Here is a 17801-nt window from a genome sequence, read left to right on the forward strand (position 1 = left end):
CTGTCTGACAAGTCTGAAGCTTCCTCAGCTGCGTCCTACTGCATCCAGGCATGCATATCGGGGCTGCGGCCCGGCTAGCTCCAAATCCAAAAAAAACATACTGGTATTTTATTTAGACAACTCAAATTATCTCTTTCCGTTTTAAACTTTGCTTTCCGTATACCGATTTTCTCACTTTGACATGGCCGTCCTAGCGTTACCAGGAGTACGACAATCCCAAGAGTACCATATTGCTATGGAAACTGACGCACTTTGGCGGGAACTGGCGAACGGAGCGACTCTATTGTCTTCTTCTTCCAAATTTCAGATATATATCTTCTTCCGTTATATTTATCTTCATACCCATGAAACCAAAGTTTTTTTGGCAGTCATCAAAGCGGAGATTTAATAAAAAAATAATTTATTTAATAAAGAACACCGGTCAACGAAGCTAAAATTGTTCTTAGACACCCTGTAAATATTTTCGAAGGAGATTCATGGACATCGAAAAAGCTTTTTACTGAAGTATAATTAAAACATCTCGCCTTCGATTATATTGAAACTACTTTTTCTGGTTTTTTATTTCTATTTGTGTATTTGAAACTCAACGACACACCCTTAAGAAAGCTTTTTACTTAATTGATTTTTACCACCTATCGTTCAACGACAGCACTAACTCCTTCGATAAGCCTCTGTAGACAAAAATTGACTCAGTCTAATGTAATGTAAGACACCCACACACACAGGCAGAGAAAAAAAAACATTAAACGCACAATTTAGGCTGACTGTCAAACACAAAACATAACCTATTTGCATACTGCTTTGGTATGCGTGACCGCGCGCGGCTCTCCGTATATATGTGTGTATGAGTTTGTGTGTGCATTTGACAAAACTGACAACGGTTAGTCTGTCAGTGTGGATTATGCTATGCTTTCTACAAATGTAACCCTTTTTCTCGAGTGGCGCTTCGAGTGTTTCGGAGCCGAGTTTACTTAACTCTTTGCCTACTTTCTACTTTCGTTGTACATTTTATATATATAAATATGTGTGAGTGTGTGTTTGTACGTGCACCGCATGCCATCGCACATTAATAGAGCTGTATGGCAGCAGACAGATGTTTTTGTGCATATTATAAATCATCTAATATTTGTTTAAATGCCAGCATTACAGTCAAATAAACATCCATAATAATGTCTACAGTGTCTAACCACACCACTGACATTTGTTTGCCAACAGACAAACACACATTCACACATACAAATATACAAATGTACGCATGTAACTATGAATAATGGCTGGCATCTTAGTACATCCTTTTCGGTTGACTTTCATTTGATTAGGTGCACCCACAGGCATGAGCACGTGATTAAAGGCATCGGTTGAGATTGGTTTGTTTGCGGAGAGCTGTGCGCATTGCGTATAATTTGTACTTTGCTGTTAGTTGCGAAAGCAACAGGAATTTTGGTGGAGGAGTCCTACTCATGTATATCTGTAGGCATGTAGCTTCGTCAAATGGGGACCCAACATTTCCGTTGTTGCTGCGCGCTTAATTTATTCGCTGTCTAATGCTAATAGTTAACAAACCACAACAACGGAGCTAATGTGTGTAATAAGCAGTCTTTGACGGAAGACACAACAACCCACATTCCTCAACAAAATGTTGTAAAAATCGACGGCAATTATAAGCTCAATTAGTTTCAATAGCAGAAAAAGGAAAACGAAATACGCTCTCGAAATCGCTGTTGCATACGCACGTTCACGCCTTCTCCGGCATAAATTATTTAATTTATAAGGAACACTGACATGCCTGAAATCTGTATAAATTGTAATTCCGAAAATCTTCAAAATCTCTCTAGAGTACAGCTATGCTTGATTGTCAAACAATGTTTCGTTAGTCTTGAGAAAGGCCTATCCGTTTATTCATTTGATATTACGACCATGGAGACAACATACATTTACTGTTTTTCCTTTCCAATTAGAGTTTAGATGCTGTTGTATTTATATATAACTTCTAGGTCTAATTTGTCTATTTTAAATTTATGCAAACACAATAATTTTACTACTTTTTATAAGCTTTGTTGGTTTCTCTGTAAGTTTTATCATTAATACCCAAATATATAAAAATGAATCGCAAAATGTGTTGCTAAGCGCATAACTCAAGAACAGCTGAACCGATTTCGCTAATTCTTTTTTGCAATGCTTCTTAAAGTACAAGGATGGTTCTTACGGAGAGAAAAATTAAAAAAATTCCTTAAAAAGTCTAAAATCCACACTTTTCTAATCTCCCATACAAACTACTCTACAAATATAAAAATGAATTGCTGTTCGTTAGTCTCGCAAAAAGTTGAGAACGGTCACACCGATCTGGCTAATTTTAGTCTCGAAAAATTCTAGCAAGCTCAAGAAAGGTTTAGAAAGTAAGTAAATATGGAAAAATTGCGAGGAAGATAATAATAAGAGAGTTTTATTTGAATTGACAACAAAAATACAAAATAAAATAAAACAAAAAATAATAATATTTTTAAGGTTGTCATTGTTGCTTTGTTTTGTCATTTCTCAAATGTATAAGGTTGTGCCGATATCCCAAAACAATTTGTAACCAATAAGGAATGGCTAAGTTCGGGTGCAATCGAACATTTTAAACTCTCGCAATTTATTGCTATATATTTTTTAAGATAACACACAATCTGACCTATATATTCGGCATATAATCCAGTAGAAAATCATCAAGGTTAAATTGCATATTCGGCCTTGAAATTACTCATAAATTGCAAATCAATGATAAACCAGTCTGCAAAATCGCCACAAATAGCAATATAGCGAAGATTTTCCAGATATTCAAGAAGTCGCTGGAAGCACCGCACTGGACTTTAAAGGGTTTACGCGACAACTAAAACGTTTTTGTTAGAGACATGATTCTGTTGGCAGGTGATTTACGCCAGACCATTCCAATTATTCCTGGATCAAATGTTGCTGACGAACTAATCGTATGCCTAAATCTAATTTGTGGCGACACATAAAGAATCGCCAATTAACAACTAATATACGAGTGATTTCGAAACAATATCAAATTGCGATTGTGGAAGCAGTTGGAAATGGTAGCGTCCCAGTTGACACCTCGATGGATTAATAACATTTCAAACAGATTTCTGTTACTTCATTGATTCGAAAGAGAAGCTTATTCATCGTCTTTTTCTGACATGAAACCACAATATGAAAACCATAAATGACTATTTGTGGTAAAAAACAAAGAGCTCGGTGATCTTAATGCTACAATTTAGAATTTCCTTTCAGGAGAGTTGACACAGCTACAAACCAGTATGTCCCACAGACTATTTAAAATTGCCTGGACCATCCCCACTCACTTGCAGTTAAAAGAAGCGTGGGTTGACTTCAATATATCTCGACTTTTTAATATAACAAGACTGGCTGTGAAGAAGGTAATCAGTATAGTCATCGAAGCCAAATTTGAGCCAACTTTGAAATATGCTCATTACATACTTCAATATACGATTACAATTCAAATTATAACAAATTATGATGATTTACGATTCTCTGTATTGAAAAATTTACTAATTTAGTGTATACCTTAGCCACAAAAACTTGTGGCCGGGTCTGCTAGTACCCAAATATAGTAGTTACAATAAAAAAAAAATCCATATTTTTATACTCTCGCAACAAAGTTGCTACGAGAGTATTATAGTTTTGTCCACATAACGGTTGGTTGTAAGTCCTAAAACTAAACGAGTTAGATATAGGGTTATATATACCAAAGTGATCAGGGTGACGAGAAAAGTTCAAATCCGGATGTCTGTCTGTCCGTCCGTCTGTCCGTGCAAGCTGTAACTTGAGTAAAAATTGAGATATCTTGATGAAACTTGGAAGACGTATTTCTTGGCACCATAAGAAGGTTAAGTTCGAAAATGGGCGCAAACGGACCACTGCCAAGCCCACAAAATGGCGAAAACCGAAAACACATAAAGTGCCATAACTAAGCCATAAATAAAGCTATGGAAATAAAATTTGGTATGAAGGATCGCACTATGAAAGGGCATATGTGGATGTAATTTTTTTGGGGAAGTGGGCGTGGCCCCGCCCCCTACTAAGTTTTTTGTACATATCTCGCAAACTACTAAAGCTATATCAAGTAAACTGTCTGGAGTCGTTTTTTTAGGTACAACCTTATACAGTCCAAAAATGGAGAAAATCGGATTATAACCACGCCTACCTCCCATATAAAGGTTATGTTGAAAACTACTAAAAGTGAGTTAACTCACTAACGAAAAACGCCAGAAATACTAAATTTCACATAAGAAGTGGCAGATGGAAGCTGCACTCAGATTTTTTTATAAACTGGAAAATGGGCGTGGCATTGCCCACTTATGGGTTAAAAACCATATCTCAAGAATTACTCGACCGATTACAATGAAACTTGGTTTGTAATAGTTTCCTTACACCCCACTAATATGTTGTGAAAATAGGCCAAATCGCTTCACAACCACGCCTACTTCCTATATACCAGAACTTTGAAGACGATCTGAATCGTTTACTTTACAATATATAAAGTAAGCACTAGTAAAGATATCGGTGCAGAACTTTGCACAAATACTATGTTTATAGTGTGGCAGCCCATTCTAAAAATTGCCGAAATTGGACCATAGGTTTTCAAGTCCCCATATATCGAACATGAGGACCTCAGTGCTTCTATCCTAATATTAGGGTTTCCAACTTTCAATGGACATTATACAGTATATATGACGAATATGGGCGTCAAATTGTGTATTATATAATATAAATAAAGTTAAATAAATAAATTGCGAGAGTATAAAATGTTCGGACTTAGCCCTTCCTTACTTGTTTTCTATAGAAGCAGTATAAATGAAAACAAGTAAGGAAAGGCTATGTTCGGATGCAACCGAACATTTTATTCTCTCCCAATTTATTCCTATATTTTTATTAAGATAACACACAATTCGACCCATATATTCGGTATAAAGTCCAATAGAAAAAAGAAAATCATCATATATAGTATAAAGGCTGAGGTAATTCCTGAACCGATTGGTCCGATTTTGCCCATTTTCGAAAGCAACCTTCCTATGGTGCCAAGAAATAAGTGTGCCAAGTTTCATCAAGATATCTTAATTTTTACTCAAATTACAGCTTGCACAGACGGATGGACGGACAGACAGACATTCGGATTTGAACTCCACTCTTCACCCTGATCACTTTGGTATATATAACCCTATATCAAACTCGTTTGGTTTTGGGTGTTAAAAACAACCGTTATGTGAACAAAACTATAATAATCTCTTAGCAACTTTGTTGCGAGAGTATAAATATTAAGTGGGATATTATTTATAACGGGTGATTTTTTTGAGGTTAGGATTTTCATGCATTAGTATTTGACAGATCACGTGGGATTTCAGACATGGTGTCAAAGAGAAAGATGCTCAGTATGCTTTGACATTTCATCATGAATAGACTTACTAACGAGCAACGCTTGCAAATCATTGAATTTTATTACCAAAATCAGTGTTCGGTTCGAAATGTGTTTCGCGCTTTACGTCCGATTTATGGTCTACATAATCGACCAAGTGAGCAAACAATTAATGCGATTGTGACCAAGTTTCGCACTCAGTTTACTTTATTGGACATTAAACCAACCACACGAATGCGTACAGTGCGTACAGAAGAGAATATTGCGTCTGTTTCTGAGAGTGTGGCTGAAGACCGTGAAATGTCGATTCGTCGCCGTTCGCAGCAATTGGGTTTGTGTTATTCGACCACATGGAAGATTTTACGCAAAGATCTTGGTGTAAAACCGTATAAAATACAGCTCGTGCAAGAACTGAAGCCGAACGATCTGCCACAACGTCGAATTTTCAGTGAATGGGCCCTAGAAAAGTTGGCAGAAAATCCGCTTTTTTATCGACAAATTTTGTTCAGCGATGAGGCTCATTTCTGGTTGAATGGCTACGTAAATAAGCAAAATTGCCGCATTTGGGGTGAAGAGCAACCAGAAGCCGTTCAAGAACTGCCCATGCATCCCGAAAAATGCACTGTTTGGTGTGGTTTGTACGCTGGTGGAATCATTGGACCGTATTTTTTCAAAGATGCTGTTGGACGCAACGTTACGGTGAATGGCGATCGCTATCGTTCGATGCTAACAAACTTTTTGTTGCCAAAAATGGAAGAACTGAACTTGGTTGACATGTGGTTTCAACAAGATGGCGCTACATGCCACACAGCTCGCGATTCTATGGCCATTTTGAGGGAAAACTTCGGAGAACAATTCATCTCAAGAAATGGACCCGTAAGTTGGCCACCAAGATCATGCGATTTAACGCCTTTAGACTATTTTTTGTGGGGCTACGTCAAGTCTAAAGTCTACAGAAATAAGCCAGCAACTATTCCAGCTTTGGAAGACAACATTTCCGAAGAAATTCGGGCTATTCCGGCCGAAATGCTCGAAAAAGTTGCCCAAAATTGGACTTTCCGAATGGACCACCTAAGACGCAGCCGCGGTCAACATTTAAATGAATTTATCTTCAAAAAGTAAATGTCATGAACCAATTTTATGCGTTTTTTTTTTTAAAAAAGTTATCAAGCTCTTAAAAAATCACCCTTTATATATTTATTCTTGTTCAATATATAAATCAATGTAAACGAAACGGCTAGTTAGTTGAATTTAGTGTTTCTTACAAGTTTCAAGGATCTAGTTCAATGTTATACATATGTACATTAGCTACAGAACCACTCAATTCGAGATTGTTGTTGTAACGGGTACCCAAACCTGCCTGAACCGGTAAGCTTAAATTAATTGTCATCGAAGTCATCTAACGGGAGGCCCAGGAAACCAGCTGCTTTGACAGCGTCGGACCAAAGGGAAAGTAGTGTTAGATGAGTGGGGTTTAGAGGGCATGTAAAGAGGTGGTTAATGTCATGCGGGGACTACTTGCATACAATACATATATTGAGTAAGTCGGGGTTCAGTCTGGATAGGTAAGAGTTTAACCTACTACAATATCCAGAACGAAGTTACACGAGGATCACTCTAGTTTCGCGAGGCAACTCGAGCTCTGTGTCTGCGATGAGTGGTGTTTTATCTCCATTGCGCCATTCGCGGCAAGGGAGTCGATGAAGGTGTTATTGGCTCCTCTGTGAATGGCGTTCAGGGCTTGTCGAAAGTCTGTCGCATCCGAAGCATCCCAAAAGAAACTGTTTGGAGAGTAATTAGTTATGATCCCTCACAGGTAGCATACCTGGATACATAGCATCCAGGCATGTGTATCTGGGCTGCGTAGTTTATGACCGGCCGGCCGATAGTTGCCAACACTCGAAGTCTCAAAGAATTGTATTATGTATTTTTATACAGTTTATTTCAACTGAGCCGATGGAGGCCAGTGAAAGTCTTTGATGATATTTGTGTATATTTCTCATCCGTTATTTGAATTGTAAACTTAAAAATTCCATGTGTTTGGAGAGCCTAATTGTCAAACTTTTTCTATATATATGCCGCTAAAGTATAATTTTCAGCTGTATTCATTGCTTATTTTGTCTGTAGCGGCCGCTAAGGTTACATTTGCTTTTATGAGCTTCGATATTTTCGTTTGGTAAAAGCTCGAACTTCGTTGTTTGTTTGTGAATTCTTGACTAAAACCAATCTACAACGATGCCCTAGCCTCCATATTCGCCAGACATGGCTCCGTGCGATTTTTTTTTATTTCCAAAAATTAATAGAACCTTAAAGGGCCGTCAAGAAATCGTTGAAAGAACCAAAAACTATCCCAAAAATCGAGTATGAGAAGTGTTTCGACGATTAAAAAAATTATAGGCGTATGAAAAAAAAAATTTTTTCAAAAACAAAAATTTCTGTTATTTTTGAACACACCTCATACAGTTTAGCCTTATGACTTAACCAATAGATGGCAACGAAAGTTTGTGGTGGTATTTTTAGGTATTTTCCTTCCTAAAAAGGTATATGGATTGAACAACCGATATTTATGTTCTGAAGCGCTGAATTAAACGCAGTTAAACTCTTATAGATTGGCTAGCCTAAGCAAAATTGATTTATAGTAATGAAAATTAACTGTATAAGTCGTGTATCTGAGAGCAACACGAATGAGAAATATACCGATATCTACGATATTGAATCCAGCTGTTTAGACTTCACTGTAGATTTAATTTTTTTTAATGCGGAGCATAGTTTGAATATAACGAGTGAATAACTGGCGATTCGAATACGCTCTAGATAGATCTACGATATTGAATCCAGCTGTTTAGACTTCACTGTAGATTTAATTTTTTTATTGCGGAGCATAGTTTGAATATAACGAGTGAATAACTGGCGATTCGAATACGCTCTAGATAGATCTACGATATTGAATCCAGCTGTTTAGACTTCACTGTAGATTTAATTTTTTTTATTGCGGAGCATAGTTTGAATATAACGAGTGAATAACTGGCGATTCGAATACGCTCTAGATAGATCTACGATATTGGATCCAGCTGTTTAGACTTCACTGTAGATTTAATTTTTTTTATTGCGGAGCATAGTTTGAATATAACGAGTGAATAACTAGCGATTCGAATACGATCTAGATAAGGAACAAAGTTTTTCTAGTAATTAAAGATTTTACTAGAATTGATGTTTTTTTAAACAGATGATTGAGATTTATGAGAGATGACTTTTTTATACCAGGACCACAGTTAAAGGTTTGACTTATTCTTAATGTAGTTTTTAAAATTTAATGCTACTTGAGGGAATTAGAAAAAAAATCAGGAGCAATTGTTTAAAGTGTAAAACCTTATGTTATCGCAATGTGTATAAAATACTATGTATCCAATTAATATACAATAAAAAAATTTATAAAAGATATAATAATATTTTCCAAAAAAAAATAAGTTTAACTATATACCACAAAAAAAAAACCACAAAGGATTCTGTGTTCTAAAGCAGTTCCGAATGCGAAGAAATATAAAAAACTATTATTTTTCAAATTTACATCTCTTCAGAGATAAATAGGCTCAAAAAGAACAACAATTTTGCAAAAGTAGACACGAGAATTTTCTGGCATTTGACTATTGACAAAATAAATCAACTTATCTCTGCTTTCTTTGTAAAGAAAGAAAACGCATTATCCATCAAATGCTGGCGTTTTTGTTGTTCTTTCACTGTTTCTTCAATCAACAGCTGCATTGCATCAGCAATGCATCAGCGCATCGCTCACACACACACACTCACACACTCACCTCATATGCCGAAAGTGCGCTCACAAAGCACGACTAACCTTCCACTCAGCCGTGCGACAAACAAACACATGCACACACACATACATACACCTACGAGTACAACTGTGTGACAACTAATTCAGGCAGACACAGGTGCTGCCAGCATAGAACTAACTGTTTACAATGTGTTTGTGTGTTCCCAGTATTTTGCGCAACAACAACACAAATAACACTTCCATTTCAACACCAACGAAGAGCAGAAATCCATATTAGAAACTCTTAGAACCACCCCCGTACAAGAGTGAGGAGCGAGCTTGAAAGCTCAGGAGCAGCAGCAGCAACTGCAGCAGGCGATGGATGAGCAGAGGCGAACAACAGGCGCTGAGGACGCAAAATATTGTATCTTAAATGGCGATGCTGGCAGAGAAACGAATTCAGTTGCTCGCGACAAACGAAAGGAAGCTAACGAAGCGCCGTGCCAAGCGGAGTGCCAAGCTGAGTCAGCTAGTTAGCAGAGCAGTTATAGTGTTCTAAAAGAAATTCATGTGCGGTGGGCAAAAACAAAAAAAAAAAAAACATACAGATTGTTGTAACATGCAACAACAATAATAGAAATGTATTAGCAACACTAGCGAAAATAAGTGTGATTTAAGCAAACAACAAGTTATGAAAGCGCTGAAAAGGCAACAACAACAGCAAAAAATAAATAAGCAAAAATAAAAACCAAGCAAAAAATAACAACAACAAGAAAAAAGTAAAACAGCAAATAAACTACTAAATAATACCAACAATAACAACAAATAAAATAGTAAAAAATATTACAACAACAAATAAGCAAGTAGAAAATATTAGTAATTTGGCAAGTGAAAGCAACAACAACAACGAGAACAACATAGGTGCAGTAAAGGTGAAAATAATACGGTGAAAACTGTAAAATAACAAAAAAATATATATATATATATGAGTATAACGGAAATTGCGTGAAATTTAAAAAGTCGAAAAAAGTTTGATGAAAATTTCGCGAAACTAGCAGAAATTGGCACGCTGCGTATAAGAAGTACTAGAGCGTAAATTAGCAAAAACAACAAAGAAAAAAATATAAATTTATGTACATCAATGAATAAAGTAGTAATTTACGCGAAAAAGTTTCACACAAAGTGAAGAAGCTACCTTAGCACTCACTGACACACATACTCATTTACAGACCTACATACATACATTGACAAAAAACATAGTGGCACAGTGTTGAGTGTGAGAGCGAGTCGGCTGTTGGTGTGAGCGAGTGAGTGGCTTGGGTGACTGAGTGACAGCGTGCTACGTTGGGTTGATGCGGGGTAATGGTGGTGTTGAAGGGTACGCAGCTACAACCGATGCGTGATTTATGGGTGCTACTGCGTTGTAAAGCCACTACTTGAAGTTGCAACAGCAAAAAAAAAACAGACAGCAAATAAACTATAAAAAGTAAGACAAACAAACTATAAAAGAGAAGACAAACAGAAAATAGTAAAAAAAAATATTATTAAAAAAATATTTAAAAAATATGAAAAAAGCTCGAGTGTTGCAAAATGATCTTACGTCGGCAAAGTTGACAGTGAAAGACACGAAGAAGACACATACGAAAGCGGCAGGCAGCAAGCGGTGACTGCATTTTCACCAGCATGACCTGAACTGAGCAGCGCAGCGAAGTGTTAAGTTGAAATTCCAACTCATGAATGAATGAATTTGTGTGTGTTGCATACACACAGGCGCACGACAAGCATATATGGCTTGCATGTGTTCTTATATCTGTATGTTCTGCATGTGGCTCTGTGTATGTTAGTCGGTGTGTGTGTGTGTGTTGGCACTCTATTGTGCCTGCAAGGCGACTTGCAAAAGGCAATGGGTTATACAAGTTGTTTGCATACATAGTAAGCAAGCAAGCAAGCAAGCGAGCGAGCGAATGAGCAAGCAGAGTGCCCGCCTTGGATAAAAACCACTTCACAAAAACAATAACAATAACAACCAAGTAGTGTAATAACAACAAAGCTGGCGCTAAGTGAGACATAAAGCATAAAAAAGGTAGAAGCAGCAGCATTGCGACCAAACAAACAAATCAACGACAGCGACAGTGCGCCTTGAAGTATGCAATTCAATGCCAAAAAAAAAACACGAGCGAAAAACAAGCAAAAAGCGGGAATGCAAAGACAACTTGAGCGCTCAACTTAATGACAACACAATGCCGATTTAATTGACAAGTTTTATGTGCTTTGGCAACAAAAACAATTTCAAGAACAAAAGCAACAACAAAAACAGTACGACTGTACTAACTGTAATAAAAGTACGAAAGTGGAAATTGCGGAAATACGCAAATTTAATATAATACACCGAAAAGTATTGTGGTTTTGCCAGGGTGTCAGGGTGCCAGGCGCGCTTACATACAAACATACATACATACACACAAACACATACATATACATGTATTCTACATTATAACTTGAGCGCTACATTGTGTGGCAGCTAAAAACGCACAATTTTACTGTTGCAAAAATAATAATCATAATAAAATAACAATAAACAGTGAGTAGTGTAGCTTTGCGAGGCGCTTAAGTCTGTTGGTTGCGTGGGCACTTTTCGGACGAATGTTGTAAGGAAAGGTTACATTTAAGCTGCTACATATTGACAGAAGAAAGTCTGTATGTGTGTGCCTGTGTATTTAGTGCGCTTTGTTGTGCCAATAAGTAAACAAACAAACAAACAATTTAGCACAAAAGCAGCAACAACAGCAACAGCAACATAACAAGCTTAACACTTAAGCTATACATAATTTATCTTCAAGTGCCTATGTCATCGTGTATTTACAAGCACAAAGCGCAAAACAAAAGGGAAACACAGCGTTCTTGCTCACTCACCACTGGGAGGAATTAATAAAACGCTACAAAATCATTTACGACAAGCTTTTGTGTAATAAAAAAATATTAAAAAAGGCTTTTGGGTACTGCTTTTGTCGGCAAACACAGTGTTTTCACAGTCAAATAAAGCGTTTGCATTTCGTATGAGTGTGTGTGTGTGGGTGTATAGAAATAGGCTAAGTGCTTAAGCGTTTAATTTTTGTTATTATAATTTAATTGTTATTGCTGAGAGTTGATATGTATATGTAGTTGATGCTAAAAAATATATTTTTTACTAAATTATTTTTAAAATTAAGCTTTTAAGAACATATTTGGGTTATTTAGTGAATTTAATTGTAGGGTGTTAAACCACCCCAAAGTAATTGAATTTTTAAATAATAGAATTTAATTCTACATAGTCATTTGAAAAATTGTAATTTGTTGTTTTCAAAGCAATCTTTCTGCCGACGATGTAAGAATATGTAAAATAAATGAATACATTAGTCACTAACAGCGTTGCCGTTTTGATACAATTGTATCTTCTAAATTTTGTGATTTGATAATTTTTTTGTTCACAAACGGCCTATTTTGATACTTTTCTGCTGATAGAATTTAATTTTTTGAAACTATGAAAATGTTAAACTAAAAACAAACCTATTGTATCTGGATAGTATTAAAAAGTTGTGGGAATGTAGGCCAATTAAAAAACCCAGAAAAATATAAACAGGACTTTGCCTTATAACTCTGTGGCTGCTGAACTGGATTTTTTTAAGGTTAAAAATCTTTTCTTCAGATTATATTTTCTAACTAAAATTTTGAATATATTTTCAGGAACTGGTTAAATCAAACAAAGAGATCCAAAACTTTTTTAGACGCGTTGAATTGTTGCGATGCAAAAATTTTCAAAACAGTGCATCGTTTTTTAAAGATTGGAGCAGCAATCCATATATCTGTTGCTTCAAGTGAACGCTCGTTTTCCTCACTTCGCAGGCTTAAAACATATTTAAGAAATAAAACTGGAGAAGCACGCCTGAACGGAATGGCTCTCTTGAATATCCATAGAGATATAGACGTGACGGAGGAAGAGATTTTAAATGTTATGGCCCAAATTAAAAGAAGATTAGACTTCAATTTCTGAATAAAATAATGAAACATTGTCTTTATACCTAAAAACATATGTATCTCATACAAAGAATTATATGTGCATTTCTGTTTTTGTTTATATGTATATCTTATTCACTGTTATTTTTGGGATTTCGGTAAATGTGATATAAAAGATTGATATATTGCCGTTACTATGCAACGAAAATTGTTTCATACTTTTTTCGTTCGTTGTACAGTTACATTGAGAATGTGCTTGTGAATTGGATATTGCATAGTAAATATTTATATGTGCAAAATCAGTTTAGCGGATCCTTCTTACTGATAGTGTCGCACCAAAAACTTTTTTTGTTAAAATTTGTTTGTAAAACTATTGTAGGTGCATTAACTTAATGAAATATTAAAAATTTGAATAAATTTATTTAACTTTAAGCCTAAAATGCCTCGTGGATCTTGTTTATCAGCCGAGGAACATGGAATAATCATAGGAATGCGCGAAAGTGGTTCCAAAATGGCTCTAGACCAAAGCGACTTCGGAACTGTATTTCAAAATTTCTTAAAAACCCCACTAATTATGGTATACTTGGTTCGCAGAGGTCGCAAAACAACATTAATGAGCGGTGCGAAAGGATGATTCGACGGCTAGCAGTTGCGGACTTGATAAGCAGCGGTCAAATATGGACCTAGTTAAGACAGAAAATCACAATAAATAGAATTTTTCCAATTATACCTAAACCAACCATAAACAAAGGCACAATAAAGCACATTTGAGGTTTGCAAATAAATACCAATTCTGAGCCGATGAGTGACAGAATACAGTCTTTAGTGACAAAAACGTTTAATTTGGTCGGCCCAGATCATTGCAAGAAATATTGTGGAGATTCGCACCAGGAACAACGATCCTGCCACAAGCGATGTTTTGGAAGCGGTACCTTGATTTCATGGTCTGCATTTTGCTGCAGTGGAAAGCCATCTTCATGATCCTCTCTGCTCCTATTTTCTAAAACGAAAAGCAGTTTGAGACAGTACGTCACCTTAAATTAGCCATAAAACAAGAGTTTGTCAATGTTTACATAACTATTCTAGAGTCAGTAGTTAATTCACTGATTAAGCGGCTTAATTTAGTTTTAAAATATAAGGACAATTCTACTGACTATTAAAATAAACATTTCTTTCAGTTGAACTCCAATGTATAGGATTTACTGGTAAAAAATAGTAAAATGCACATATAAATAAATACTATTAGTCTAAACTTCAATTCTGTTTTACAGTTTACAAAAATTTTGAAATTTGTTAATTTTTTGTTTTTTTTTTTTATATCGTATACATTAATAATAACAACCATGCATACCCAGAAATATTTTGCAATTTTGTAATCTTTAATTTTTTTTTTGAAAAAGTTCATGCACATATTCGTATGAGGTATGTATGTATGTAATTGGCGTAGGAACCGTTTATCCGATTATAGCCGAATCGATAATTGCGCGACATTCTTCTCTTACCGTCGCAATTCGGCGCCAGAGAGATGACTTTAATTTTCAATTGCCTACTCAAGCCAAAGTAGCACCTGTTGGCAAGAGTAATCCTCTGCTGGGAACATATATTTTCCTAAAAAGTATCAGATAAATGTTTGCTTAATATTGAAAAAATACTTATGATTTTCGTGAATATTTGGTTTTTGGAGGGTCTCGATGGAACCTCCCGCCAAGTCGTCACTCACGGCACCCAAATTTTCTGAAAAAAAAATCCAGATGAGAGAATAGTAGCATATGTATATTTGAGCATATCTTACACCTCAAAGTTTTAGATGGCATTATACATACGTACATATATTAAGTCTTCGTAATTTTTCGATTTATGGTTTGCCAGGAAATTTTGGACAACGTTCACAAAACATTTACAGACGAGTTTTTCCTAATCATTAATTGTTTCTTGAAAGCTCGTATATTTTTTCAATTGCCATATTTGTGGAATTACAAATATTCCCTCTTTAATTTTTGTCTCGCTGAGTCCTGAATCCTGATTTTCTTATCGATTTGGAGGTTTTGGCACAGGCAGTTCGGTACTGTATAGGGTGGCCGAAGACATGTTGGGATAAAACTCGTTTTGAGAGCACGACCAGAATGTGCTATTTTTATTTAATAAGAATGGTTCTACATAAGATCTCGAAATCTAACAAAAGTTGTCATAGCAAAATAGTTTTATTTCAAAATACAATGCAAAATATTGAGATACCTCGTTAATCAATGCTATCTCAAATAAATTTACTTTATGAGAAGTATATTTCCATATAATATTAATGAATTGCTGTAAATAAATTATGATAATTTTTGAAAGGTAGACAAATATACAGTTTAGTTTCTATAAGAGCGTGAAGAGTCAAAATTCAAAAGAATATTTTTTGAAAAATTTAAATCTGATGTTTATATTTGAGATAATTTTCACAATTATTGGGTCTAATTCCTTCATTCCGCAGTGAATTCGATATCGATACGGGAAGGATTTTCGATCGAATCCTTGATTTGAATAACCTGCTTAATAATAATAAACCCAAACGATTACCCTCCTCCCGCCCAACCGACGCGTGGGGCGCAGTCCGCATACGAGCGGAATTTGCCGAGTCTGGAAAGGCAAGAGATTTTTAAGCGTCCAGTTCTCAAACTGCTCAGCTACAGAAAGAAACATTTCAACAGCTGAGATTTAAAAATTTATAAAAACAAAAAGTTAAAAATTTCTGAATATTACTTATTAAGAGAAGACAAAATAGTTTTTTTGATGCTAAATATTGAGTCAGATGGATCAAATGTGCTGGAAATTTTTTTAAATAATTAATTTGTTTAAGTTGTTTGCTTTGTTATATTTGAAATGGACTCGCTTTACATTTAAGTGATAGTTAAAGTATAAAAATTCTTTTAGAACGCAGGATACTTTAGTATTTAGTTAGTTAACTAGTGTCCATTACCTAATCAGTTGTTGTTGTTGTTGTTGTTGTAGCGGCATAAAACATTCCCCAAAAAATTTTGAGGAATACTTCCGATTTGACAGTCCTTGGCCGAATAAAAATCCGGGTCCGTTCCGGTTACGTCGAACCGACTGTCGTGGGAACGAGTCGTCATATATGGTGAAGATACAATTTCAATTGAGAGTAAATGGCAACAATTTGTCTCTTGTTAGCGATACTTGTTGTAGGGATCTCAAACGAAATATTTTCTATTCCAGTTACTGGTGAGCAACCAAAACTTTCGAATGCTTTTCAAACACTCGCCGGATATACACTGACCTCCAGCTCGTGTAAACTTAAAGTTACTTGGCTGAAGAATTCCCTCCACCCCTATTCTTGAAATGTGTTTTGTATTTTTGACAATTTTTTTAGTTGAAAAAATTCGTCCAAATCAATAAATAAAACGCTTTAATAGCCGATTCTTCCAACCAGTTCTGCACTTGATTTGAGAGCCCAAAACGTTTAACGTTTTCAAATTTTTCCCAAAAAGTATTTGATTCGACTTGGTGCTCTTTGCGAAAATCGTTTTGCTATGTCGGGCTGCAACTTCGTTTCGTTCACTATCAAATTGATTTTCCTTTTATTTTTATTTTTGTTTTCTATACAGTTTCAACGTAATATTTTCCTATCGAAACGAGTTCAATGATAAGACCCAATATAAATTTTGATAATATTGACAGCAGTTGATTTGAAATAGATAGAAAGTCTGAGTATATGCCAGCGAGATTTTCCATTTTCTATATTATATTTGTTTATTTTGCTCGGTGGATAACTATAAAAGAATTAAGTCAATTAACGAATAGCTAATTGACTCAATTAAAGGTTGTCCGAAAACTCGATAAACATTCAATTGTACCTAATTTGGTTCCATTTCTGAAACAATCACGAATTTATTCAAAAATTATTCCTACACAAAAGTTCGATATCTAACGAAAGTTAGTTATGTTAAAATACGGTTTAAATTGACTCAATACTTTTCGATTGTATGAGTATGGTATTTATTTTCCTATCAAATCATGAAGATTTAAAATCGGAAAAAATATTTTTGAAAACTTTTTGAAAAATATTTACAAGTATTATTATTTTTATGGAAGAATGTTAAAAATAGTTGGAACTACTTTGTTTCAAAAAAATAAATAAAGTTCAAACCAATGAAGCCCCAAACCAAACCTTTTAATGCAATTTATTTTGCAAAAATCTCATAAATTAGAACAAAAAGTTTCTGGAGGTCACATATAATTCACTCTTTAGTATAAAATTATTTTTCTTTTTTCAATAAAATGTATTCTTGATTGCACAATTTCGTCCAATGAAGGCATTTATGTTTATGTTGTGATTCCGAGTACTTCAATAAATTCATTGTAGAATGTATAGCAATACAACAGAGTTTTCTTTGTTTAATATCCTTTCATATTTTTCACTTACATGATGCTGCTAATTTAGCGTGTATTTGGCAAGTGAAATTTTATTTTTCAATATTTTCACCTATGTATGTATGTTTAATCGCACCTACAAGAACAGCTCTGTTTAAATGTCGAGATATATGAGTGTATATGTATGTATGTATTGTTATTGTCTGCAATCGAAATGTTTACTTTCAACTATGTAGTGCTCATGAATTC

General features: G+C 35.2%; 1 protein-coding gene across 4 annotated transcripts in view; it reads left to right on the forward strand.

The window, feature by feature from the left end:
- The window catches only part of LOC105215959 (uncharacterized), a 120007-nt gene that overhangs the window by 83750 nt on the left and 18456 nt on the right, over positions 1 to 17801 (forward strand). For 2 of the 4 annotated variants that reach the window (XM_054233854.1, XM_011190181.3), the window contains exon 1: positions 9635 to 10117. The exons of 1 other annotated variant lie outside the window; for it this stretch is intronic. The gene's annotated coding sequence lies outside the window, so the exon portion shown is untranslated. Of the gene's footprint in view, positions 1 to 9634; positions 10118 to 17801 lie in introns of those variants that run through there. One more of the 4 variants, XM_054233855.1, reaches the window with a different exon arrangement.

Source organism: Zeugodacus cucurbitae, chromosome 6 (genome assembly GCF_028554725.1).
Source record: "Zeugodacus cucurbitae isolate PBARC_wt_2022May chromosome 6, idZeuCucr1.2, whole genome shotgun sequence".
Lineage (NCBI taxonomy): Eukaryota > Metazoa > Arthropoda > Insecta > Diptera > Tephritidae > Zeugodacus > Zeugodacus cucurbitae.